Source organism: Bos taurus, chromosome 17 (assembly GCF_002263795.3).
Source record: "Bos taurus isolate L1 Dominette 01449 registration number 42190680 breed Hereford chromosome 17, ARS-UCD2.0, whole genome shotgun sequence".
In the NCBI taxonomy this organism is placed as follows: domain Eukaryota; kingdom Metazoa; phylum Chordata; class Mammalia; order Artiodactyla; family Bovidae; genus Bos; species Bos taurus.
This window is the reverse complement of record NC_037344.1, coordinates 36,573,708-36,590,520: the sequence shown is the minus strand read 5'-3', so window position 1 is coordinate 36,590,520 and position 16,813 is coordinate 36,573,708. Positions and strand designations below refer to the sequence as shown.

The window sequence follows — 16,813 nt, the reverse complement described above, 5'->3', positions numbered from 1 at the left end:
ACATATATATGTCCCCTTCTTCCTGTATTGCTCTCCCATCTCCCTCACCAACCCATCCTCTAGGTTTCCACAGAGCACCAAATTTGAGCTCTCTGAATCATACAGCAAATACCCACTAGCTATCTCTTTTGCATATGTTAATGTATGTTTTCAGTGCTACTCTCTCTCTTCCCCCACTGTGTCCACAAGTCTGTCTCTATATCTGTGTCTCTATTGCTGGCTTCCAAATAAATTCAGCAGTTATCACCTTTCTAGATTCCATATATATGCATTAATATATGCTATTTGTTTTTTCTCTGTCTGACTTACTTCACTCTGAGTAATAGGCTCTATGTTCATCTACCTCATGAGAACTGACTCAAATGCATTGCTTTTTATGGCTGCTACTCCACCATCTTGAATCAATCACCCATTGACCTGTTTAATACACTAATAATCTGTAAGCTAGAGCATTTTTTTATCTTTACTACAGTATAAAAAAGTGTTTTGCATTTTTAATACATAATATTGTAAATGATCAGGCAAGGGAAACTATACATATTTAAATAATAGACAAAAGGCAATAGGGCTACATTTGAATAGAGCAGTGTTTTTTCTTTATTTTCATCTTCAGTGAGTTTATATCATTAGTTAAATTGAGGATGAAAGGATTAAGATACAAAGCTTTATTAATTTCCAAAAGAATATTTTTGTGGATATACTTAATTGTCACTATTCTCATATCTATCTTAGCTTCTGCTAGCTTGCCCACTAATACTGGTTTTGATAGCTGCTTTTAGATGTTTGAAGGGTGAGGTCTAATTAATCATCAAAGTCAGGCCCCTCACCCTTGCAAGAGTTGACAGTAGACTATATTAAACACCTCTGGGAATTTTATTGTTGGATTTTTTAATAGGTGTTATTCCTACAAGACATCACATCCCAAGATCTAACACTTTTTTTTCATAAATGTCATTTTGTTTGATCAGGTTACTGGTATCTATAGTTTTCTCTCAATCTACGTGGCATCACTTTCAATGAAGTTTAAAAAATGCTATTGATGTTACTAGCCCCAAGTGTTCTATTCAAATATAATTTTCATTTCCTTTGGCATAAAGAGATAATTAAACAAACTTTCTTTTCTAGACCCCTCAAAAGCCATTGCACCTCTGTCTCATAAAAATAAGAAAAATGAGAAACACTTTTTTCATTTATTTCCTCATTTTTAATTACTTGAAAAGTTATTTCATTCTTTTTTCCACCACTACTCTTTTGAAAGCATACATTATTAAAACATCCTTGTTATAACTGTATTACAATTTTAGTGAAATGTATGTTTTCACAATTGCTATCCTATAACATAAACTTTAGGTATCTCAAGACTTATTTTAAAAAATAATTTTTATCAAAAGCCAAATAGTTCAATTATTGAAGTCACATAGGATTTTCCTAGAAATTAGAATCAACATTTACTGGGGGTCCTTGGAACATTTTTAGTGCTTAATTATAAACAATTCCCTTTCGGGGATATAGTATATGGATTTTCCAAAGTATATTTAGTCTTTTTTTTTTTCCTCCAGATGTATATAATGCATAGATCAATCACTAATTAACAGAAATTCAGATACTGCATGTCCTTAGCCACCAAAACATTTCTGTGTTACTCTGAGCCCCTCATATATGCTCCAAGTCTCCAGTCCTTCCCTCCACCATGTAAAGTTAGTAGGAGGTGAAAGGCAATACTATAACAATAAATTACTAGAAACAAAATCAAGAAACAAGTTTGTGGGGAAAAAAATTAGGAAAAAGAAAAAAGTTCCTTGTATATTCTAAAATATATTCTAATAGTCCCATTATGAAAAAAAAATCCACTCCTTTTTCTTTAATCTCAAATTCTAAAACTTGGAGATACATATTTTTCTCAGCTGGCACTAGGACTTCCAGACTGTTTCCTTAGGCACTCACAAGCAAACACAATTTCCATGAATTCTGTCACTTCCAAACTCACAAACCTTGGCATGTGGACACCAATCCTAGGGTGGATTTACAGGTGCGCAACGTGAATGTGGCGATGCCGTGGCTTCACACAATTAAGGAATCAAGAACAATAACTGCTGCTGCTAAGTTGCGTCAGTTGTGTCCGACTCTGTGCGATTCCATAGACGGCAGCCCACCAGGCTCCCCCGTCCCTGGGATTCTCCAGGCAATAACACTGGAGTGGGTTGCCATTTCCTTCTCCAATGCACGAAAGTGAAAGTGAAAGTGAAGTCGCTCAGTCTTGTCCAACTCTTAGCGACCCCATGGACTGCAGCCCATCAGGCTCCTCAGTCCATGGGATTTTCCAGGCAAGAGTACTGGAGTGGGTGCCATTGCCTTCTCCAGAGGATCTTCCCGACCCAGGAATCTAACCCAGGTCTCCCACATTGCTGGCAGACGCTTTACCGTCTGAGCCACCAGGGAAGGCTTTGTAGAATATGAGTATAAAGCAAATAAGACACATTTACTTTAAGAGAAGATTATGATGAAAATTCATGAATATGTATGACTTAGATAAGCAGAAAAACCGACAAGATGCTATTTTTTGTATTGATGTGAAGGCTCTGGGGATGCACTGGTAGGTAGAAATGAAGCCTTTAATTTTTGCCCCAATGCTCAAAATGAAGAAAATGTGGTGGAGTGGGCTGGCAGAGTCCTGGCCAAGATTCACTAACCAGAGGAAACACTGAGTAACTAAAGTGCAACCAAACAGAAAAGAAGGAGAATGGACAAGTTTCTTCAGACACAGAATGTACCTGAGCCTGGAATATTCTGGGAGACCCACTTTTGGACAACGTTTTAACCTGATTTTGGCACATGAACTCTGAAATCAGAGCGCAACCTGTGTAGCCTGTGGTAAGATCAAAGAGTTAAAACTTCTAGACTTCTAGGTTCATATAAAAGATCTTACTATAGGAGAATGGAAAAGGGATCCATGTGTTCTAATTATGAGACATATCTAAGTACCCAAAGAAATGGCAAGAAACCAACCAGAGCAAAATCTTATGAATGCTCACTGATATCATTAATAACAATCAGGGTTCCTTCTTTATTACTAGCTGCTGATGTTTCCATGAGAGGACTGCCCAGCTTTCAAAAGTGGGAAAAGGATAGCGAGAGAAGACAAAGCCATTTGAGTCAAGTGCTTTTGTGAAAAGAAGATGAGTTTATGATGAAGTAAAAGGCTCTAGCTCAGGTTGATTTATTCACCTAGTTTGATTGAAAATAGATTGAAACAGAGCCTGCTTTTTATGCATTCGACAGTTTGGTCCTCTTGGGCTTTTCTTAAGAATCAGACATAGCGAATGAACTTGTGGACACAGCAGGGGAAGAAGAGGATGGGATGAATTGAGACAGTAGCATTGAAACATATATTTTGTCATATGTAAAATAGATAGCTAGTGGGAAGTTGCTGTATGATTCAGGGAGCTCAACCTGAAACTTTGTGACAACCTAGAGAGGTGGAGTGGGAGGAGGGGAGGGAGGCTAAAGCAGGAAGGGACATATATAATTACCACTGAACAACTGATTCCTGTTGTTGTATGACAGAAACCAGCACAACATTGTAATTTTCCTACAATTAAAAAAAATAAAATGAATTTTAAAAAAAGAAAGAAAGAAACAGGATCAAGAGGTTTTGGGGTTGTAAATGGAGGCAATGCCTTGGCCTCTTTTGAAAGCCACAAAGTAACAAATTATTTCTATTAATCCACTGCTATCAAGTCTCAGAGAAAAACCAGCTGGTCTGTGCTGGGGCAGGGGACAAAGGACAGGGAGAAGGGTGAGGTGAAAAGAGACTTTGCCTCTGAGTAGCAAACCATTTTCTATATCTGCAAGTAAAATGCCTAAAGGTTTAGAATGGCCTGGAGTCAAACACACCAACATTCTGCTCTCTATTGCTTGTGAGATAACGTCTGGATGTCCAGATAAGATTTTTGATTAGTTATTAATGTATTTTGTGTAGTATTCTAATGATGAAATAATTGGAATGCCACAGAAGGGCATGACATCATCCTGTTCTCATATATTTAAAGATATGCTTAAATGAAACTCCGCACCTGCTGCTTCCTGTAGATGTAGACGCAACAGTGACATATTTACACAGGAGTTGGTGTGCAGGTTTACTGTGGAATTAATGAACAAAGCTGTTGCTATGTTGTGTACGGGCTGTTTCTGAGCTCTTAGAGATTGTGCCAATGTGTCATGTAAATGTTTCTACTTGCTAAGATTTTTAAAGGCCAAAATATATGCTATATTATTCAAGCATATTTTTCTCCGAGATTTGAAAGTAATTTTGACATAAATTTAATTAAATCCTACACCCTACTCATAAGCTTTGTATACTGTCATCATAGTTAAATACCATAGTTATTATTCTGAGTACTGGAAAACACACCCCACACCAACTTACATGTTTGTTTTTATATCACCAAAAGTGCAGTCCGTCAATGTAGGTCTGTTAGTATCTCTCAAGTGAAAATTAAGCAATGGTAAGTTTTATTGTCTATATATTAACTTACACCGATATATTTATTTTGAAAATAAGTAAATCTGGGAATCCAAAAATGAATTATGTATTTTGATTAGGCATAAAAACTCCACTCAAAGATAGAGTTCTAAGGCAAATGTTCTGTGCTTGTTGCAGGGTAGATTTATATCCAATGACCAGATAGATACAATGCACATGAATAGATACAAATATCATTCTCCTCCTTGTAATATTCCTTTAGTCAAAACAGGCCATGCAATACAAAGAGGACATTAGATTGTCTGGGTTTGTGCATGCATGCATGAGCTTCAGCACACGCTACATCACTACACTTGTACTGGTACTCATCTGAAAGTCAAGTGAATGACTAGTATCTTCAAGGATGAAGAAGGGACAGAATAAGGCTGAAGATGGTGAATTCTTACAAAGGACCATTCCATCCTCATTAAAACAATAGGCAATAACTTTCAAAGCAGAATGAATTAACATGCTGGATGAGAAGGTGGAATTAGTTCTTAAAACATGTCTTCTGAGGTTTAATTTCCCTGTTACTGTTTTCTGAATGTGATTGTCATTTCTTTTTGAACATTGTTCTAAGCATCCTTCCTGTCTTCTTAATTTGGACCCCATACCCGGGAACAATAAACTGCCAAGAGAAAATAATATATATGTCCATAAATAATGTTTGGATGTAAGGTAACACATATATAAAAATGGAATCATTTAAAAGTTAGATAGGTTTATTTTGACACAGAATGATTTCAATGTATCTATCAAGTACAGATGTTAATCTAACATAATATGATGAGATTTTTTTGACAATGGGGAAAAATATTGCTAGACATTTATTGAATAACCTAGCCACTCATCTCACCTCAGTTGGCAAAAGTAAGAACTGTGTCATCTTCATCTTTGCATAGTGCCTTTAAAATGGGTCAGCCACAGGATTAGATGATAATAAATGGTCATCAGCAAACTGTCCAAAAAGGGTATTTGCTCATGCAAACCTATCCATACATAGGCATATCTTTTTTCTGTAGATATTTTCATTAATTATTATATGAAGCCTTTTGAAAAACATTTGACACTGTGAGCATTGATAAATTTAACCAAGCAATATGTAATATTGTTCCTTCAATTAATTACACTAAAGTTTAATTAGATTAATCAAATGCTTGTGCATCTTTCTCTATTTTCATTATCCTTTCTTCCTTTCTTCCTTTCTTTAGGAAAAAATTGTTTCAAAAAGTGAGTTAAATGCCAAAAATCCTAGAAACATCCACATTGAGTCAAGCTATATTCCAACATGATTGGGAGCCAGACTGATTAAAACATATAGAATAAAGGAAATGTTTAAATAAAGGCATAAGATAGAAAATGTTTCTTTCAAATAATTTGCTTATCCAAATAAAGCAATTTCATTTGTCAAAGTGCATCTTGGCACAATGAACTGTTCTCGATAACATTGACTCACAGCTTGCCTATGGAATTAATAATAAAATGTTATCTTAAATGTATGTCAAGATAATTGCCCACTATTGTCTATTTTTAAGAGTTATCTGTCAATAGTTCCTTTTTCCTAAATAAAAATATTTTGTGTAATGTTTCCATCCTGGTGGCTACTAATTATCAGAAAGATGGAAAGCCCAAATACTTTGGAAAGGTGTATCTTGGCTAACTAGTCTACACAGATTCAATCACTGCAAGTTTTAACTAAGAGGCACAAATGTATAGCAAATGTTAGCATTAGGAAGTTAACTCAAAATATGTAATGCATTTTCCAGGATGTAGAGATAGTTGAGAATCCATTTTGGTCCAAACATAAGCTGAGCCAAAAGACACTCACTGGGAGAGCTCTGGATACTGGAGTGGGTATGCACAATAAAGCACAGATAATATCATCATATTGCCCCTGAGAGAGGTGAAAATATGGCTTCGGACTCTTCCCTCCTATATAATTCTTTCCCTGGAAAATTAAAATCATGCTTTAATCCAATTCCTTATCTTCTCAGTGCCCACTCTAACAGTTGGATATATCTGCAGAAAAGTGCACAGCCATGAAAGAGTAATCTCACTTTAAATTTACGAGCAATTATATCACAAGAGTTGTCAGCATTACTGGCCATCCTCTGATATCCCCTGGTCTTTTCTCTCTTTTCTTGTTTATTCACAACTTTTTTTCTTTGTTCTGAAATCTCTAAAACTTTCTTCCTTTTCAGTTTTAATTGGTGCTTCACTTCTAATTTCATTAAGAAATTATAAGCAACCAGATGAGACCCACACACTTCTTTAGTATGAAATAAGTCCAGCTACCTGCCCCAGAAAGGGTCTGTTCTTCCGTTCATTCTGGTTAATGGATAAAGAATCCATGTTTTCATGTGTCCTTGTTGCACTGGGTCCTATCCTCTCTAAGTGGTCCAAGGGCTCTACTCTAGCAACCACCCCTCTTCCTCTTGCCCTACAAATTTCCCTCTCCATTTCACTACCCCACTGACATGTCTCCTCAGTCATCATCTGTAGATGGTAGAGACAGAGAAATAGGGAATTTCTGCATGGGTTTCTGATATCTCTGCTCCTCTGTAGAGAAACACTTTTGCAGTGAGCTTCTGTATTTGCATTATCACTTTTGCAGCTCCTATTTCTCCCTTATCAATTCTTAACCAGTCAACCATGGCTTTATTCTTTCCAAATCTGCAGTCATTTACCAATCCTCATTAGCCTTGATCTCAGCCACATGTAATTCAGCTCACCATTCTGGCCTCTACAAAAATTGTTCTTACTTAGCTTCTGTGTAGCTGCACCCTTTAGGTTTTCCTCCTGCATTGCCACTGGCTATGTATTTGTCTCCTCTGTTTTTCTTCACTTTCTGACTGGTTCGAAGCTTGAAGTACAACTAGGTTTTGTCCTCAGTTCTCTTGCTCCCCAATGTGTGCTCATCCATTGTCTATTTTATCCCTACTATAGAGTTGTTTGGTCTTGTCACTTATGATTCTTTTTTTTTTTTTTTTTTTGCTAATTGTGGAATGAAATCTTTTTTTTTTTAATTTTATTTTATTTTTAAACTTTACATAATTGTATTAGTTTTGCCAAATATCAAAATGAAATCATCACAGGTATACATGTGCTCCCCATCCTGAACCCTCCACCGTCCTCCCTCCCCATACCATCCCTCTGGGTCGTCCCAGTGCACTAGCCCCATGCATCAAGTATCGTGTATCAAACCTGGACTGGCATCTCGTTTCATACTTATGATTCTTAAATGTATAGCTAGCCCACTCCAGTACTCTTGCCTGGCAAATCCCATGGATGGAGGAGCCTGGTAGGCTGCAGTCCATGGGGTTGCTAGGAGTCGGACACGACTGAGCGACTTCACTTTCACTTTCCACTTTCATGCATTGGAGAAGGAAATGGCAACCCACTCCAGTGTTCTTGCCTGGAGAATCCCAGGGACGGGGAGGGCTGCCATCTATGGGGTCGCACAGAGTCGGACACGACTGAAGCGACTTAGGAGCAGCACCAGCAGCAGCAGTGATCTAAAATCTTCCTTGATTGGCAGATTTATAACCAATTGCATGAATGGCATTTTCCCTTGCTGTCTAAAAGGAAATCGAATTTAATTGTCTTTAAATGTGTGTGTGTGTGCACGTGTGTGTGTGTGATTGTACTGTTCATGTATGTTTCCAAATTTGAGTCCCCAGTGTTTTACATTTCAGTAAATTACTTTTCACATTGTTTGTTTGCTTACCTTATTTCTTTCATTTCCATAAATCCTATGTCAAATCCACTACAAATTATTTCAGACAGTCTGATACCTTTAACCACTGGCACTTCTCTCATCTTGATTCAAACCACTATCATCTCTCTCTTGGACCCGTGTGGTAAGGTCCTAACTGACCTCCTAACTTCCACCTTGCTTCTCCATAATAATGAATCCTGGGTATATGCTGAGTTATAGCCAACTCTGTGAGACCATATGGACTGTAGCCTGCTGGGCTCCTCTGTCCCTGGGATTCTCAAGGCAAGAATATGAAGTGGGTTGCCAATTCCTCATACTCATAGGTATCTTCCTGACCCAAAGATAGAACCCACATCTCTAACAGCTCCTACATTGGCAGATAGGTTCTTTCTAATCTAATCTAAAACACTGGAGCATTTTATGTCCAATCTTGAAAAATATTTTCTACTTAACTGTAGTACAAATGAAACTATTTTACTTATTTTTATATGAATCCACCAATAGTCTTAATTCATTATTCTGTCCTCAATTGTAAATTTTGATTTCGCTCCCTGTCAAAATTTTATCTTCCTCCTGGTTCTATCACCTAACAGTAACCAAGGTGTTACCTTCATCCTTAAGTGTTACTCAAATTTATTTCCACACATCCACCTGTGTACATTTGAGTCAATGGAATACTATTAAAATAAATGATGCTCATCAAAGGAAGAACTATTTAGTACCTAACATCCTGAATCATTGGAAAGAAATTGTCAAAACAGCAACAGACATTTGAATTTATATATTACCACTTTTATGTTATACGATTGTGTTAAATTATTATAAATTTTTGAAAATAACTACTGATTTATGGTAGAAATATGCCAAGTGAAAATTTCCATTTAGAAATCTAGTATTACCACAATGTTGTATGTTTAGGCCAATCTGTGGCTGGCTTTTATTTATGTTATTTTTTTGTAAATTTTAATTCTAAAACAGTCTGGAGATGAATACGTTATCCAAGAAATATACAAAATTTATTTACTTATTATTTTTTAAACTTTATTTTGTTGATGTGTAGTTGATTTGCATAGTTGTGTTAATTTTTTCTATTCACCAAAGTAATTCAATTATACACATACATTCTTTTTCATATTTTCTCCATTATGGTTTACTATAGGATATTGAATGACTTTGTTATTTATCCATGATTTATTTATCATTTGATTATTATCTATAATAATAAATTTTAGTTCAGTAGTCTTTCTACACATTGTGGACTTCAGTTCAGCCTGGTCTGCTGGTTAAACCCATTCAAAAACTTAGGAATCCATCTGTGAATTCTTTAGCTATGTCAAGAAGACAAAGTACTGACAAAATGTAATCACAACTCATGTCTTGATTTCAAGATGTACCTTTAGAAAAGCATGATACGCCCGTAGCGGATTCATGTTGATGTATGGCAAAACCAATACAATATTGTAAAGTAATTAGCCTCCAATTAAAATAAATAAATTTAAATTAATAAAAAGAAAAAGAACAAAAAGAAAAACATGATACAAACAGAAAGAAATTTATACGTTGATGAGAAAAACATAAGAGGACACATGAAATGTGTCACAGCTGCCTGAACACACAACACTCAGTAAACTAAGTTCTATAACAAACAAGAAGTTGATACATAATTTAGAGCTGGAGGATGTGATATCTTAAGTAAAAATCAAAATGATTAGATTTGCTTATTATTGCATCAAATTAACTTAAGTATTTAATATTTGAGTTGAATAATTTCTTACATTTTGTTTAAGTAAGTAAGTGAAGTCCCTCAGTCATGTCCGACTCTTTGCGACCCCATGGACTGTAGCCTACCAGGCCCCTCTGTCCATGGGATTTTCTATATATGTCTATGTCTATATATGTCTATATATATATATGTCCATGGGATATAAATGGAGTGGATTGCCATTTTCTATATATGTCTATGTCTATATATGTCTATATATATATATATATATATATATGTCCATGGGCTAGACATTTTCTATATATGTCTATGTCTATATATGTCTATATATATATATATATGTCCATGGGATATAAATGGAGTGGATTGCCATTTCCTTCTCCAGAGGATCTTCCCGACCACACTTTGTTCAATCAGTATCAAAAGAACAATATTGCTAATTTCTATGCCATTTTCATTGTTCTGGAAAAAGCTAAGTCTTTTTATTCAATGCGATTTTCTCCAAATTTGTTTTTACATAAATCTAGATGTAATCTAGATGTATCTAGACGCTAATCACATTCAAACTTCTCATTTTTCCCATTTGGCTTTAAATTTTTATTATTAATAAGCTTTCAAATCTTCTCTGAAATATCTATAGGCACTCTCTTAGAGAGGGTTTTTAAAAGTGAAACATAGATCAGACTAATGGAGAAAAATTTTCAACTGCATTTTATAGAAAATTTTATCCCCAATTACATATGCTGAATGTAATCAATGGAAAGTTTTTCACCATCTGGTTTTTGTAAAGAAATATCAAGAATGAAAAATCAGTTACATTGAAACATAAAAGCTGCAAAAATGTTCTTCACTTTGTAACTTGCAAGAACAGCACATTTAACATTTGAGAATTGTAAAGAAAATAAACACCATAAGTGAAGGTGTTCATGACAGGTAATAACCAATATATTTAAACAGCCACAAGATGGAAGCAAAATTATTTGAACTAATAATATGTTCTCATGGACAGTAGAGTAAAATCACATTTTATTTATCATGTACTTTAAGCACAATAAGCCTATAGTAAGTCAGTGAGAAAGATGACTGGATCGATTTTCAATAACAATCAAGAAACTGATAAATATGTTTCTAAACTTGAGATAGTTATTTTTTTTTCTTTAAGTATTCTTATCTACAATTGGGAAACATTATGATCAATTTGTCTATCATATTATGATCTGGCAAATGTGGATCTGTAATAACTTGACCAGAGGCTTTTTATGCAACACTATAACCCAACATAAATCTAAAAGAAAATATGTGTGGCTTTCTAGATTCCAGTGTGAAAATGTATTGCAATCAAATGTTAACAGTTGTTGAAGTTTCAGTCCTAAACATAGTTATTATCTCTTATTGAGTTCTTCTATTGCCCAAGAACTGTGTTAAATGCATTATTTAATCCTTACAAATACCACAGTGAGAAATATTGATCCTCAATAATGTAAAGTGTTCAAATACAAATTACTATAGAAAGTAAATTTTTAAAAAACAAAGAGAAGTAAGCTATTATAGTATTATAGACTCAAATAGAAATGTTTGAAGTATATGTGTACTAAAAGAGAACCCAGAATCCTTGATCCCTGCCTTAACTTACTGTGTGAATGTTGGCAGCCATTTTTAAAATCTTAGGTTTTGTGCCTTCTGGTTTGTTATTAAAATGAATTAATAATCTAATAGCTGTGAAAGTGTTTTGACACAATACCTGATATTTCTCATTTCTCACTGATAATATTTTAATACATTTGTTGGGTGGTCCTAATATTTAAATCCCACTCTTTTGGAGCAGTTTTCATGTTTATGTAAAATCTATCACATATCTATTATCTATGAGTGGAAGATAAACACATACAATGTTTAATGTTTACAAAATCCTTTACAGAGCTTTCAAAAATGAGAGGAGAAAAAGTATAATTTTATTAACAAATAGTAAATTTAAGAGTATACACCTTAATTTACTTATGATTCCTTATGATTCCTTATGATTCCTAATATATGTTATATATTGGCTTATGCATAGGATTCTGCAGTTCACAGTTTAATTAGGGAAGAGAGTGACAAAAATTATATTCTTAACATTGATTAAAGTTCAATGCAAAATAGGAAGCTCAATTGATTCTGTAATCAAATCAGAAAATTTTAATCTACACCAACTGAAATTCAGGGGATTAATAAAATTAGTTTTGAGGTTGTGGGGACAGGATGCATTCAGAGGAATTGAAACTTCTGAGTGTCAGTATTTTGTCCAAGTTATTAATTTCACTACCAATCTGTAATTTCATTTAGCTAATACTGACTAAAAGCAAAGCAGAACAGAACAGAGCAAACAAGCCAACATCTGGGTACTCTTTTCCAAAAGTTGATACATTCATCACAATTATTTTACAAGAAATGACATACAAGCCTGTTTCAATTTAAAACAAAACCTTTACACAGATTCCCTATCCCTCCCTCCAAAAAAGGAAATCTAAAAGCCCACGTATATTAGCACAGGACATGTACTTATATATTTTAAAATATCGTTGGCAACCTAGTTTTCTAGCCTCAGTTCTCTAAACTCTGCCTTAAAAAACAATAATAATCAGGTAAGAGAATCGACCGATTAATCAGTTAGCCAAATGAAATGTGAATGTCTCTCTAGATTATACCAAAGAAAAAGACACCATGTCAGATTTCATTCAAATCGTGCACACAGAGGGATAAAAAAGCATATTTCCCAAGATGTTATTGTTTGTGATGCACATTTAAGTGCACAGAACATTTGCCTTTATGGCAGTTTTATTCTCAGAGAGTAAATGGCAAAAGAGTTTCTGTTCGATTGATTTTCTCATAAAAGGTTAATTCTGTACTCTTCTTAGCATAGGCTATATCTTGAGTTTCTTATTCCAGTTTACCACTATATTCTGAGTGTGTAAATTCTGCTTAGTATGCCAGACTGATCTGGTATTGAAGTAAGAGGAGTTTTTGTTATGTGTTCAGTTCAGTCGCTCAGTCGTGTCCAACTCTTTGCGACCCCATGAATTGCAGCACGCCAGGCCTCCCTGTCCATCATCAACTCCCAGAGTTCACCCAAACCCACGTCCATCGAGTCGGTGATGCCATCCAGCCATCTCATCCTCTGTCATCCCCTTCTCCTCCTGCCCCCAATCCCTCCCAGCATTAGAATCTGTTCCAATGAGTCAATTCTTTGCATGAGGTGGCCAAAGTATTGGAGTTTCAGCTTTAGCATCATTCCTTCCAAAGAACACCCAGGGCTGATCTCCTTTAGAATGGACTGGTTGGATCTCGTTTTAGTCCATGGGACTCTCAAGAGTCTTCTCCAACACCACAGTTCTGTGTAGACATGTGTATTGCAGCAGTTAGAAAGCCATTTGGGTGTGAGGGATGGGAAATTAAGGCAAAACTCTCATGAAAGTTATTACGTTCAGTTCAATCCCTCAGGCGTGTCCAACTCTTTGCTACCCCATGAATTGCAGCACGCCAGGCCTCCCAGTCCATCACCATCTCCCGGAGTTCACTCAGACTCACATCTATCAAGTCAGTGATGCCATCCAGCCATCTCATCCTCTGTCGTCCCCTTTTCCTCCTGCCCCCAATCCTTCCCAGCATCAGAGTCTTTTCCAATGAGTCAACTCTTCGCATGAGGTGGCCAAAGTGTTGGAGTTTCAGCTTTAGCATCATTCCTTCCAAAGAACACCCAGGGCTGATCTCCTTTAGAATGGACTGGTTGGATCTCCTTGCAGTCCAAGGGACTCTTCAAGAGTCTTCTCCAACACCACAGTTCAAAAGCATCAATTCTTCGGTGCTCAGCTTTCTTCACAGACCAACTCTCACATCCATACATGACTACAGGAAAACCATAGCCTTGACTAGATGGACCTTTATTGGCAAAGTAATGTCTCTGCTTTTGAATATGCTATCTAGGTTGGTCATAACTTTCCTTCCAAGGAATAAGTGTCTTTTAATTTCATGGCTGCAGTCTCCATGTGCAGTGATTTTGGAGCCCCCCAAAATAAAGTCTGACACTGTTTCCACTGTTTCCCCATCTATTTCCCACGAAGTGATGGGACTAGATGCCATGATCTTCATTTTCTGAACGTTGAGCTTTAAGCCAACTTTTTCACTCTCGTCTTTCTCTTTCATCAAGAGGTTTTTTAGTTCCTCTTTACTTTCTGCCATAAGGGTGGTGTCATCTGTATATCTGAGGTTATTGATATTTCTCCCAGAAAACTTGATTCCAGCTTGTGCTTCATCCAGCCCAGGGTTCCTCATGATGTACTCTGCATAGCAGTTAAATAAGCAGGGTGACAGTATACAGCCTTGACATACTCCTTTTCCTATTTGGAACCAGTCTGTTGTCCCATGTCCAGCTCTAACTATTGCTTCCTGACCTGCATATAGGTTTCTCAAGAGGCAGGTCAGGTGGTCTGGTATGCCCATCTCTTTCAGAATTTTCCACAGCTTACTGTGATCCACACAGTCAAAGGCTTTGGCATAGTCAATAAACCAGAAATAGATGTTTTTCTAGAACTCTCTTACTTTTCCATGATCCATCGGATGCTGGTAATTTGATCTCTGGTTCCTCTGCCTTTTCTAAAACCAGCTTGAACATCTGGAAGTTCATGGTTCATGTATTGCTGAAGCCTGGCTTGGAGAATTTTGAACATTATTTTACTAGCATGTGAGATGAATGCAATTGTGCAGTAGTTTGAGCATTGCTTGGCATTTCCTTTCTTTGGGATTGAAATGAAAACTGACCTTTTCCAGTCCTGTGGCCACTGCTGAGTTTTCCAAATTTGCTGGCATATTGAGTGCAGTACTTTAACAGCATCATCTTTCAGGATTTGAAATAGCTCAACTGGAATTCCATCACCTCCACTAGCTTTGTTCGTAGTGATGCTTTCTAAGGCCCACTTGACTTCACATTCCAGGATGTCTGGCTCTAGGTGAGTGATTACACCATCAGGATTATCTGGGTCGTGAAGATCTTTTTTGTACAGTTCTTCTGTGTATTCTTGCCACCTCTTCTTAATATCTTCTGCTTCTTTTAGGTCCATACCATTTCTGTCCTTTATCGAGCCCATCTTTGCATGAAATGTTCCCTAGGTATCTCTAATTTTCTTGAAGAGATCTCTAGTTTTTCCCATTCTGTTGTTTTCCTCTATGTATTTGCATTGATCACTGAGGAAGGCTTTCTTATCTCTTTTTGCTATTCTTTGGAACTCTGCATTCAGATGCTTATATCTTTCCTTTTCTCCTTTGCTTTTCACTTCTCTTCTTTTCACAGCTATTTGTAAGGCCTCCCCAGACAGCCATTTTGCTTTTTTGCATTTCTTTTCCATGGGGATGGTCTTGATCCCTGTCTCTTGTGCAATGTCACGAACCTCAGTCCATAGTTCATCAGGCACTCTATCTATCAGATCTAGTCCCTTAAATCTATTTCTCACTGTTACCTGGAGTAACAGGCAAACTTGGCCTTGGAATACGGAATGAAGCAGAACAATGGCTAATAGAGTTTTGCCAAGAGAATGCACTGGTCATAGCAAACACCCTCTTCCAACAACACAAGAGAAGACTCTACACATGGACATCACCAGATGGTCAACACCGAAATCAGATTGATTATATTCTTTGAAACCAAATATGGAGAAGCTCTATACAGTCAGCAAAAACAAGACCGGGAGCTGACTGTGGCTCAGATCATGAGCTCCTTATTGCCAAATTCAGACTTAAATTGATGAAAGTAGGGTAAACCACTAGATCATTCAGGTATGACCTAAATCAAATCCCTTATACAGTGGAAGTGAAGCAATCATAGATCAAATAAATATGCTTAGTATAAGTCTAAAGAACAAAAGCTTTTCAAACCATTGTTTAACATTCCTGGTAATATCCAGTTCATTTATTTCCATGTTGATTTACATATTGAGTAGTAGTATGCCTAAGCTTCCAGTAATAAAGCAGAATGTTAAATATAGCAGATTGTTTCCATATTATCAATTGCTGGTTGTCAGTTAGACAAAACTTCAGTGTTAGAATGATTCTAAGTTAACTTAATTGCATATTATTTACACAGCTCTGTATCATGTGTCTGTGGAATACTAAAATTTTCACTTTCATTTCAATTCAAACTGACAGAAAAAAAACTATTTTATGAATATTAAAGCAAAATATTAATATAATTCATTTTAGCTCTCTATAAAATAGATTAGATATTCTTTCTGTAAAAGAAGATAATCTATCTTCACTTGTGTATTCAAAATGCAAAGAGTTCACTTTGGTAAAGAAACTATTCTTACAATTTATCTCATTTATATGAAAGGACTTCTAGTAGCACAATGACTACAGACCCTTCCATCTTAATGCATTTGAATATTTATTCAATGAAGTTTGAAAAGAAAAAAACTTGTCAATGGGTACATGAGCAACATTGTGCGATACTGTAAATTTAAGTTAATAATTAAATCATCACACAAGCTTTTAAGTGTAAAATTACTTTGGCAGCACTCTGAGAGTTTGGGAAGTGGAACCCATTTAAGATTAGAAATCAAATTGATCACTAACCTTTTTGAATGATGAAAGTTCTATATACTTAACATTTCAAAATTTCAGTCTGGGTTACGGCTATTAATAAATAAATATTCCTTCTAGTATAAATAAATAAATAAGAAATATATTTATAAATAAAAGAAAGGCATTAAAGATATTTAATGATTTATCTAGCATGTTAAAATAATTTGTCAAATTACTAATTCAGCAGTACTTTTCCATAAATAGTTCCCAATGATTTTTAGTACCATGGAAGTAAATACTG

The 16,813-nt window shown here is 35.8% G+C and overlaps 1 protein-coding gene across 2 annotated transcripts in view; it reads right to left on the bottom strand.

The window, feature by feature from the left end:
* FSTL5 (follistatin like 5) overlaps window positions 1-16,813 on the bottom strand; it is a 930,240-nt gene that overhangs the window by 600,534 nt on the left and 312,893 nt on the right. The window lies entirely within an intron of this gene.